The following is a 10,228-nucleotide window of genomic DNA, read 5'->3' on the forward strand; positions in this document are numbered from 1 at the left end:
ATTTGGAAAGGAACATTTTCACAGTTAATTTAAATGTATTTATTCACCAATGCAATTCTGTTAAACCCTGCCATGGGTAACTGTTTGTCATCAATGTGGTGTTGTACTACAATAAAACTTGCTGTAAGATTAGGGACATAATGCCAGAGATTATTCAGGGAAATGTCCCACAATGTGATCTTTGCCCTGAGACTAGAAGGTGACAAAACACCCCTAGGACCCGCAGTAAATGATGCCACCCCCTGGGTGATCAAAATTTGCACCGTTTCGCTTCGCCGTAAAATTAGCGAATTTTGCGCGCAATTCACGAAACGGTGAAAAATTCGCGAAACGGCACCGGCGTCTCGTTTTTTGACATCAGCGCCTGTTTTTTTGATGCTGGCGCCCGTTTTTGCTGGCGAATTTTCGTGGGCGTTTCGCGAATTTATTTGCTGGTGGCGAATCACGCAAATTTGCCGCAAATTCACGCCTGGCGAATAAATTCTCCCATCACTACTCAGAGCAAGTCACAATGTACAGAAGCGACTGTATCAGAATTTTTTGTCAAAGGACATTTTACATTTGCAATTTATAATCAATTCAAAAAATACATCAGGTTTGATGGTTTATTTCCCATGTAACCTCCTCCTTTTCTATTTCCTTTATAGGAGAAACCCCAACACCCCCAGTGATGGGTAACAGAATGTAGGAAATGCCCCTGGGGAAGGAAAGAGCAATGGAAAGAAAGACTGATATTTATTCCCTAAGAACAATCCCCAGTGACACAGCAGTTGGTTTAGGACACAAAGTGTTGGACTCGTGGGTTTGGTTGGTACCAGGGTGGGTTCCATCTCTTGCTCATTATACACAGTAGAGTAACTGGTACTGTTGAAGTCCATAACATAAGCCAGCCTGTGTCTCTATGGAAGAGATAGTGTAGATTGTAAGCTCTGCTGGAGCATGCCCCCCACCTTGCATCATACAAGCTCCCACACTAACTCTATTCTCTGAGTTCCTTAAATATTACTTTCCAAGGGGGAATCATCTCATTATCCTACACACAACTCTCCCCTGACTCATGTACTTATAATATAATATACTCATGTACTTATAATATAATATACTCATGTACTTATAATATAATATACTCATGTACTTATAATATAATATACTCATGTACTTATAATATAATATACTCATGTACTAATAATGTATATAATACGTTGCCTTGTTTTTAGCTAAACACAATATCCACTACAGTCAAATAATATTTATTTAATGCCCATGTGTCAGAGGGGGGCACAGGAGTTTGTATTGTACCCCATCATATTTCCCACATTATGTCATGTACCAACATAAAACCTTCTACATATGAAAATATATCACACAGTTTCCATGGAGAAACAAGTAACAAGAACAATGTGAAATGCAATAAAAAGGCTAAAGTCCAATAAAACCTCTCAGGGATCAATGTTTTTATCTAGTGTAGAACTCGGAATCAGTGTTTGAATAGTTTCACTTGGTCAGATATTTGTTACTGGTACAAACAGACAGACAACAACTATACGGAAATGAAAAGGCAAAAAAAACAAAAGGCTAAAAATTCAACAGAATCCAAAAAAGGATCATAATCAAATTAATGAAAATATTCTGATTAAATCCCAGGAGAGTTGGGGCAGACAGGAGACTCGTGAAGGCCGGGGGTATTCTACAGAGAGTTACAGAACATAAATAATCAATATAAAGAATAACATTTATCTGATGATACAATATAACACTGCTGGTTGTTTTTACAATGGAAACTGAAACTGTAGGGGGCGACATTTCATTTCTATTCATGCATGGGGGGTCACTGACCCCAACACATGCTCTGTAAGGCTACAAATGTATTGTTACTTTTTATTACTCATCTTTCTGTTCAGGCCCCTCCTATTCATATTCCAGTCTCTTATTCAAATCAATGCATGGTTGCTAGGGGAATTAGGACCCTAGCAACCAGACTGCTGAAATTGCAAACTGGAGAGCTGCTGAATAAAAAGCTAAATAACTCAAAAACCACAAATAATAAAAAACAAAAACCAGTTGCAAATATCGCTCTCTACATCGTATTAAAGGTGAAAAACCATTTTAAAGTGGACAAATAGAATTGCAGAAAATCCCCCTCATCACGTCAGTAATGATGCAGCAGATACAGCACCTGGGCTAAAATGACTCTTTACCTTAGAATGGCCCCTTTATTGGAGCTCCCCATTGGTTCTCTCTGCTCTGTGTCCCTCACAAATGAGTGGTGGGTGTGTCCTAACCTTGGTTAAAACACCAATAGGATGTGACCAGCCAATCACAGTTCTGCCTTCAGAATGGGAAAGACAGACTTCAGTCTATGTGAGTTATTAGAGGTAATTAATGGTGGGGTCAGTGTGGGCTGATTCATATGGCAGCACCAGTCTGGGGAGACTTTATGGATATGTACAGTACGTGCTTCTCACCTACTCCCTGTTATTAAAGGGACAGTATCCTCCTTGTGCAACATGAGTGCAATGAATAGGCTTGTGCTGATCATTAAAGGGACAGTAACCCCCTTGTGCAACATGAGTGCAATGAATAGGCTTGTGCTAATCATTAAAGGGACAGTATTCCCATTGTGCAACATGAGTGCAATGAATAGGCTTGTGCTGATCATTAAAGGGACAGTATCCCCCCTGTGCAACATGAGTGCAATGAATAGACTTGTGCTGATCATTAAAGTGACAGTATCCCCCCCTTGTGCAACATGAGTGCAATGAATAGACTTGTGCTGATCATTAAAGGGACAGTATCCCCCTTGTGCAACATGAGTGCAATGAATAGGCTTGTGCTGATCATTAAAGGGACAGTATCCCCCCCTTGTGCAACATGAGTGCAATGAATAGGCTTGTGCTGATCATTAAAGGGACAGTATCCCCCTTGTGCAACATGAGTGCAATGAATAGGCTTGTGCTAATCATTAAAGGGACAGTATTCCCATTGTGCAACATGAGTGCAATGAATAGACTTGTGCTGATCATTAAAGGAACAGTATCCTCCTTGTGCAACTTGAGTGCAATGAATAGGCTTGTGCTGATCATTAAAGGGACAGTATCCCCCTTGTGCAACATGAGTGCAATTCAGACTTTTCAGGCCCAACATATATACTGACAGAAAACACATGAACCATAGAAACTGGCAAAAGAGCAGCATCTAAAAAGGAAACATCAACTGGCTCCAACTCAGTGGCGTAACTACTCACCGGCAGGCCCTGGTATAGGATAAGCACCTGGGCCCCCCTGTCGGAGCCCACCCCTATGAATCGCTTGCGCTGTAAAATCTCCCCCTGCCCAAGCACCCACGATATCCATTATTGTGGCTCCGGTGGGCCCCAAGAGGGTGCGGTCCCAGGTGCCATCGCACCACCTGCACCCCTGGTAGTTACGCCACTGCTCCAACTAATGGGCAAAGTGTAGCGTTTTTATCACACGGGGATCCCCAAAATCAAATACTGATGTGTTAGAAGTATTTACTTCTGTAGGTGGTAACAAAAGGGACCATATTACCATTTTTCTCAAACAATTTCTGCTTAAGTAATTTCTCCTAGCTATTGGGGAAGTGTCAAATGAAGTGAATGATTCCATGGTGACAGGAGCAGAGAGATGATGTCTCTTTGTCTATTTAATATTATCTCACTTGATTTTTCCTGGAGGGACAGTTCAAACAAGTGCTAAACGATGTTGGATCAATATAACTTGAGTGTCTTCATGTTGAAATTGAAAAGACTCCCAAAGATCTGATAGAAAAGACACTGGGGCACATTTGCCCATGGGAAGTTACCAATAGTAACCAATCAGTGATTAGCTTTGTGAAACCAACTTCAGGAAGAACAATGCATGTGACAATTTGATTGGTTGACAAGGAAGAAAGGCAGTCCTTTAGGTTTAAATGTTACCTTGTGGAGGGAAGGAGGCGTGAATTACTGTTGCCAACTATTCAAAGGAAAAGAAAAAGATAGTAAGAGCCCCCTTACTCTCAAATTAATTAAGTAGCTTATTTAAATTATATAGTGAACCAATTGTTAATAATTATAAGTGCTTATAAAGTGCTTGTGCTAATAAACAAGATTTGCTTAGTTTGATTAAAGCTTAAAATAAATAACACAACAACAAGTTCAGAGAAGCATAAGGTTGCTTTTTCTGTGTATTAGAAAGTGGCCAGTGCCAACTTGTTAATTTATGTACTTATTCTATAAGCCATAGATTCAGAATTCCAATAAATTAAAAAGTGATAGTGCTTAACCATTACTCAGTTGCCGACTGAGTGTGGTTTGAAATAATTAATTTATGTAAGTGCTAGTGCATTATAAAATCACAAGGTAATTCGTTAAAAATTTCGTTTTACAAAAAGAGGAACCAGGACCAACATTCAAAGAAATTTGAGTAGGAAAAGGAAAATAGTGTAGAGGTGGAGAAGTCCCAAAGAAACTGCTGCCTGTTATTTTCTAAGCCCTGGGACTCCACACGGGGAGAAAGTAGTACACTGGGGGCTGTGGTCTCGTATATTACGTGCCCTATCTCTTAAAGAGCTAAAATCTAAAAAACCACAAATCCACCAGTGCCATATGAACAACAGAGAATGAAGAAATTGAATGCGGTTCCCTGGCCCAGACTATGTATACCCAAATTCAGTTAAAAAAGAGATTGTTTTTAAAAAAAGGTTTTTTGATCGAAATGGTAGTTAGAATCTAAGCAACCATAAAATAAAATAAGGTATTATAGTGAAGAGAGGCTCTGCCAACGCGTTTCGCTAAAAAGCTTTGTCAAGGCAAATGTTGTTCACTCCTACTTGCACGTTTTTAAGGACTTCCTTGTTTAGAGATCTCGCGAGAATTCGCGCAGCGTTATGACGTCTGTGCGTGTTTTCGCCTGCGTTAAGAAATCTCGCGTGAATATACGCAGCGTGTTTACGCCTGCGCGTTTACGCCTGCGCAGCGTTATGACGTCTATGCGTGTTTACGTCTGCGTCAATTGGCGTTCTCTCGTGTGTTTTGTGTTCTCACGAGATTTACACATTAACAAAGATTTGGAGGCGTGTCTCAGTCAACGCCCACACTAGATTGACACCCTATGTCCTCCACATTAACCCCATGTATTAGACTGCACCCAATTCAAGGTGAACATGTCTAAATGGGGAAACGTGTTACACACATGTAAAAAGGGGGAGATAACACCCAAGGGAATATGAATTTATGAAAAAGCATGGAAAAGTATATTTTCATTAATTCCTATTGGGGAAACAGTGTTTAATTTAAAGATCCAATGACTTTCACGTTTCAACAATTCCTGCTCCAAATTGCCCCCTCTAATGCCCAAGTTGATTTTCTCAATGGCCCAAAATTTTAAATTAGCTGGATTTGTGTAATGAAACTGTTTAAAATGACATGCTACGGTTGACAATGATTTTTCTGTTTTGTTTGCTTTGTCAGCATTCCTAATTGAACTACAATGCTGCTGTATTCGACATTTTAACATTTGAGTCGTCATTCCCACGTATCTTTTGTTACAGGGGCATTCCAAGCAGTAAATTACTCCTGTGGTTTTGCAATTGATATAGTTGTTGATGTAATGAACTTGGTCAAATCGATCGGTAAAGGTGGTGTTTTTGAGCATTTTGTCACACATATTGCAATTTCCACTGGGGAAACATCCCTTTACATTGATGATTTTGCGTGGGTTTTGGTAATGACTTTTAGAGAGCATGTCTTTTAGATTGGGGCTACGCCTGTAACATACTGAAACTTTATCCTGTAGAACGGGGTTGAGGGTTTCATCTTCTTTGAGAATGGTCCAATGTTTATTAATGATATTGTTAATCAAATTGCTGTTGGTATTGTATGTGGTAATGAATCTAACTGCCTCATTGGTTTGAGATTTAGTCGTGATATTTAATAATTGTGATCTATCTGTATCAAGTGCTCTATGATAGGCTTTCTTGATAAGTTTTCCTGAGTAGCCTCTTGATCGTAACCTTTGTTTTAATTGTCCAGCTTGTTCTTTGAATAGTTCCATAGAGGAGCAATTACGTTTCATTCTCAGGAATTCACCAATGGGTAATGATTTCTTAACTTGTTGAGGATGATCACTTAAGTAGCATAAAAGAGAATTCGTAGCAGTTTCTTTCCTGTAATTAGTAGTGTAAAGTTTCCCTTGTTGTTTCATGATCAATAGGTCTAAGTAAGAAATAGTAGTTTCCGAAATATTGACAGTTAATTTAATGTTGAGGGTATTGTTATTGAGTATGTCCACAAATTCTAGTGCTTCGCTTCTGGTGCCTGACCATAGTATTAAAATATCGTCAATGTAGCGGATCCATTTAACTACTTTGGTTGTATGTGATAGTAATGTTGGATCATTGACGATGGTCTCTTCCCAGAACCCAAGGAAGAGATTGGCATAAGATGAAGCACATGAAGTGCCCATCGCGGTCCCCTGTGTTTGCAAATAGAATTTGCCGTGAAAAGTAAAATAATTGAAATGTAGGATAAATTTCATTAGATTCATTATAAAAATATTAGTTTCTTCGGATTCACTAGTTTGTGTCCCGAGAAAGTACTAAAGAGCTCTTAGACCCAAGTTATGTTCTATAGAAGTATAAAGAGATTCTACATCTAATGTCATTAGTAGTAATTTGATTGGTTGCCGTGGGTTACTGCCCATGGGAAGATTTGCCCCGTGTTGACCCAAACTGAGTACAACAGAAGCCAAAGACTACGCACAACATAGCACTTCATGGCTGTCATCTCTTCACTAAGATCACAAGGACCATCAAGAACTGTGAATGTTTCACCTTTGGTCAATTTTATGAAAGATAAAAAAGGGATCATGTCACTTGGGCTCCATTTACCCTCTAAGGTCTGTAGGATTTATTGTCAAATGTGGGTGTACTGTAATAATAATATTATGTTTTTTTTTATTCACTTCCCATTGTAGGTCAAGTTTGCTTGTTCCCATGTGCCATAATTCCTGTTGCTGATTCCAATTCCTGCTTCCATGGTCTTATCCTTTGTGTTGGTTTCTGGTTCTGATCCTGACTTGTTCCTGACTGACAGTTTGTGTCAAGATTCTGCTGTTGTTAATTGGTACTGACCTGTCTGACTCCTTACTGGCAGTATATGTTTGGCTCCATCACTTGCCCCTGTGGGAATTGCTGGATTCTCATCATTATGTAAAGACCTAGTGGCACCTGAGTAGCTGAGGACTGAGGCTAAAGTTGGGCAGAAGATCAAGCCCAGATTTGTAGAGAGGCCACAAAGGCCCAGGCGTAGGGTGGCATGTTTTTAGGGGTAACATGCCACCCAGCTACAACCTAATAATCATTGGGGACAAATACTCCTGTGCATTTGTGAGCTCTCCTGTGTGTGTGTGGGGGGGGGGGGGGTGAGCTCATGATAGTGCCAGGCACTAGGACCCAGCATAGGGACACCAAAGCCTGAAATTCGGGCCTGCAGAAGATAACACCCAGACTAATCCAGTCACTCCCCTGAGGTTTGGTTCTGCCCTGCATGACATTACAACGGGCCATGGATGCCAAGGAGCCTCAGCACTTTCTGTTGCAGCAGAAAAACTATTTTTTCTGCAGCATTTGCACAAACAAGAAGACAAACACATTGTTTCAGTGCTAGCATTGCCTATCTGTTTGTGTGGATGCCAAGCAACATGTTCCTACTGATTTGCCTACAGTGCCACCACCACACCATCACCAGGTCCTGCCGATTTCCCTGCTCTTCAAGCTCCACAACCTAAACTACCATTTTTCTAGGGATAGAAGGGAGTTTTTTTTGCATTCCAAGAGAGTTGTAACTCTTCATTTGTGGTTATTGTTCTTTTTATTATGAAGAAGCTAAAATTACATTTGTGATCACTATCTCACAGGGGAATCCCAAAATGTGGCCTTTGAACCTGTCCTCCTCTAACCCCACAAGAATCACCTTAGAAGCATTTTTTTAAATTCCGCTCATCATTTTGAATGGGTCTACAAACTCGAAAAACTTAAATTGAAAAAATTGCTTACATTTTTTAACGACAACTCCCATTGACTTCTACATGAGCTTGCAATATACAGGTATATATATATATATATTCAGGGTTGGACTGGGGGGCACAGGCCCACAGGGGCTGCTATCTCAGATCCCCTCTCTGGCCCCCCATCTCTGCCGGAACCCACCTTCAGAATCCGCTGGCACGTTGGCACCTTCTGCCACTGGTCTGGAGAGGGAGGTCCATGGCAGAAACAGCAGATTTGGACAGTGAGTGGGACTGGGCCGGCAGGGTCCACGAGAGCCAGGGACCACCAGGTTTTTTTCCGGTGTCCCATCTTCCCAGTCCAACCCTATATATATATATATATATTTATATATACAAAATACAAATGGAGCGCACACCTTGAGCCGGAAACAATATATATATATTTATATATATATAATTATTTATTCAGATCAAGACCGAAACGTCGATCCACTATGAGTTTAATCTTTTCATAAATAGTGACTTTTTCAAATAAATCCGGTGTGCGCTGCTTACAAACGTGGATCGGATGCATATGAAGCATTGCTGTAGCACCCGGTTCTGATTGCTTGAATATATAAATTTATATACATACATATACACTATGGGGCCGATTCACCAAGGGTCAAATATCGAGGGTTAATTAACCCTCGATATTCGACTGGGAATTAAAATCCTTCGACTTCGAATATCGAAGTCGAAGGATTTTAGCGCAAATACTTCGATCGAAAGATCGAAGGATTATTCCTTCGATCGAACGATTCGAAGGATTTAAATCCAACGATCGAAGGAATATCCTTCGATCAAAAAAACTTTGGAAAGCCTATGGGGACCTTCCCCATAGGCTAACATTGAGTTCGGTAGCTTTTAGATGGCGAACTAAGGGGTCGAAGTTTTTTCTTAAAGAGACAGTACTTCGACTATCGAATGGTCGAATAATCGAACGATTTTTAGTTCAAATCCTTCGAATCGAAGTCGCAGTCGAAGGTCGAAGTAGCCCATTCAATGGTCGAAGTAGCCCACAAAACACTTCGAAATTCGAAGTTTTTTTACTTCGAATCCTTCACTCAAAGTTAGTGAATCGGCCCCACAGTGTAATACAGGTTAATACTTTCGTTGTGTTCATGTGTGTCAGGATCAGAGAGGTTAAAAAGGGAAAACCTTGGGTTTAGACAGATCTGATTTGTGGTTTCAGACACTTCCCCAGAAATAAAGACTTTCGGATGACTTTCTATTTTCTATTTGTGATGGTTTTTCTAGTATTGAAGTGTAACACCTATTTGGGCCACTCTGGGTTAATTCACCAGCTAGAACACTAGAGCATGGGTTATACGCGACTTACACCCAGGGCAGGGCCTTGGCTAAGTGGAAGTGTTCCCTCTATGGTGTAGTGCAACTACATCCCCCCCAGGCTACTGTGCACACAAAAACAACTTGGGCGCCAGGAGGTTCTTAACAATCAGGAACGGTTTATTGTGCCATAAAGGGCAAATGAGCACAGGTTTCAGTAGTCACGCAGGAGTTGAGGAAAACAGCATATTGAGAGGTCACACAGAACAAGACAGACTCACACAGAGATACACAGGCAATTGCAGTACAACCTTTCCCTCCTGGAAGTTGTCAGGAAGCAGCTTGTACCCTACAGTCCCTCTTCACTGAGGTCCCTGACTGGAGGCAACACACAGAGCCTCTGGGAAGCTCCTCCCTTACTGCAAATCCTTGTTGGAGCTTCAGCTGCTCTTTCTCTCTCACCTCTCTGCCTTTCTCTCCTAGAGAGACTATGACAAGTCTGCCCTAGTGTAACTATTCCTCATTCACGGGGTTACCTGCTCCCCGACTTGGTCACATGACTTCTTCTGGCCTATTGCACTCAGTCCCCCTGAGCACATCCAGCTGGAATCACATCCAGAGGCAAAAGAGGCCACTCCCTGCACTCACTATATAGGAGTGAGTCAGAGCAGTGTCATCAAATCTCTCAGCCTATCACTGTAAAGGTTATTTTGTAACAGGGATTCTACCCAATAACCCAAGGAAATGGGGAAAAGATTAACTCTATAGGGCCTGTATCCCTATAGGGCCCTACAGAAGTGTAAAGTTTCATGTTCTTATGTGTTTGTGAAGCAGCTGTGGGAGGGGGGGTCAGCGACCCTGTAACTGATCCATGAGTTGATCCATGTGTT

General features: G+C 41.0%; 1 protein-coding gene across 2 annotated transcripts in view; it reads left to right on the plus strand.

Annotated features, from left to right (window-relative positions):
• LOC108703903 overlaps positions 1-1,094 on the plus strand; it is a 33,061-nt gene extending 31,967 nt beyond the window's left edge. For both annotated transcript variants that reach the window (XM_041575912.1, XM_018240204.2), the window contains exon 11: positions 648-1,094. The gene's annotated coding sequence lies outside the window, so the exon portion shown is untranslated. The remainder of the gene's footprint in view (positions 1-647) is intronic.
• Positions 1,095-10,228: the final 9,134 nt, after the last annotated feature.

The sequence above is a fragment of the Xenopus laevis genome, chromosome 9_10L (assembly GCF_017654675.1).
Source record: "Xenopus laevis strain J_2021 chromosome 9_10L, Xenopus_laevis_v10.1, whole genome shotgun sequence".
In the NCBI taxonomy this organism is placed as follows: Eukaryota; Metazoa; Chordata; class Amphibia; order Anura; family Pipidae; genus Xenopus; species Xenopus laevis.